The sequence below is a fragment of the Buceros rhinoceros genome, unplaced genomic scaffold (assembly GCF_000710305.1).
Source record: "Buceros rhinoceros silvestris isolate BGI_N320 unplaced genomic scaffold, ASM71030v1 scaffold16611, whole genome shotgun sequence".
NCBI lineage: Eukaryota > Metazoa > Chordata > Aves > Bucerotiformes > Bucerotidae > Buceros > Buceros rhinoceros.
The window spans coordinates 8,762-10,149 of NW_010395065.1; the positions used below are offsets into that span (position 1 = coordinate 8,762).

A 1,388-nucleotide genomic window follows, 5' to 3' on the forward strand; every position below is an offset into this window, starting at 1 on the left:
GCCCCCCGTGGTCTCTGCTCCCCCTCCGGCCCTGTGTGCCTTTGGGGAATGGAGAGTAGGAGCTCCTGGTCTCAGCCCACGAAGGGGAGCAGGTAAAGCTGCCTTCTTGCTGCAGGTGTTGGGGTCCACTGGAGCTGCTGCATGACCTGGTTTCTCTCCGTGAGGAAGAGGAGCTGGGAGCCAACCTCCCCAGCTCTGATCACCCTCACCCGCTCCAGTGGGATCCCCCATGGAGAAGGTCCCCAGGGCACGCAGCTTGGGCAGGTCCCCACTGCTGTCAGCTCTGCCACCTACTTTGCTCCCAGCCATGATGCTCCTACTCCCACCGAGATTTCTCTTCTGACATTCCCAGTGCCCAGAGCTGGGGCTGGCGGAGGAGGATGTGCGCAGCCTGGGGCAGAGCCGACAGGCCGCTGGGATTTTTTGCTGGGGAGTTTCGATAGCTGGGTTCTTGCACCCTCGCAGCAGGGACATTGGAAGCAGAGGGGAATTGACTCACAGTATTTATTTTCCATTTGAGAAATTACCATAGATTTCTGTGCGGCTGAAGCACAGTCCTCGGGGTCCTGGCGGGCTGCCCACGTGGCTTTTGAAGTCGCAAAGCTCTGGACACGCCTGCTTGAAAGCGTTTTACGATGTTCTCCTCGAAGAAAGCCAAGTTCAAAGGGACGGCTCCTCGGCTGGCGTAAATCAGCTGAGCCTCGCGATGATTGCTCGGAGCTGGCAGGGTTCACGTGGCCGAGGGCTCGGACCACCCTGCCAGGGCACCGCTCGCAGTGCTCTGCAAGCCTTTACAGACGTGCCAAAGGAAACCATCGCCTTGCCCGGGCGAGGATGGGTGTCCTGCTTGAGGGCTTTTGAAGCCAAGCAGTGGGCTCCCAACAGCCATTAGCAGCAAGAGCCTGGAGGAGCTCGTGCTCCTGGCCGTATTTGGGATTCAGAGGGCAGTCCCCGAGGAAGTGGAGAGGGAGGACAAAGATAGCTGTTGGTGGGAGAACCCCGAGCTTGTGAACGGGACAGAATTTAGCACCGCTTCCCAAAGAGGCTTCAGCTTAGCACCACTAGCTTGGCAGAGCCGTTGTGGTTGGGCTGGCCTGACAGTCTGGATCCTGCTCACGAGAGGAGCTATATGCAGATCGCTCCATGGTGCCAGGAGCAGGGCTGGGACTGCCCCTCTCTGGCTGCAGGTAATGAGTCAGTGGGGCAACCTGGGCAGAGTGGGTGAGCCGTAGGTGACACATGCAAGAGTTGAACTGTGGGGACTTGGGGAGTGCACTGGAGGCAAGAAGGTGGTGCCTGACTTTGGGCCCTGGCATATCAGCCACAGCGTGCCCACGGCTCCATGCCAGGCTCCTGCCACTTGCTCTCTAGGCACCCTGGGGCTCTTT

General features: G+C 59.6%; 1 protein-coding gene across 1 annotated transcript in view; it reads left to right on the forward strand.

Moving 5' to 3' along the window:
* Positions 1 to 1,388, forward strand: part of LOC104501602 (ankyrin repeat and fibronectin type-III domain-containing protein 1-like) — a gene marked incomplete at its 5' end in the record, with an annotated part of 10,616 nt that overhangs the window by 8,718 nt on the left and 510 nt on the right. The gene's annotated exons all lie outside the window — the stretch shown is intronic.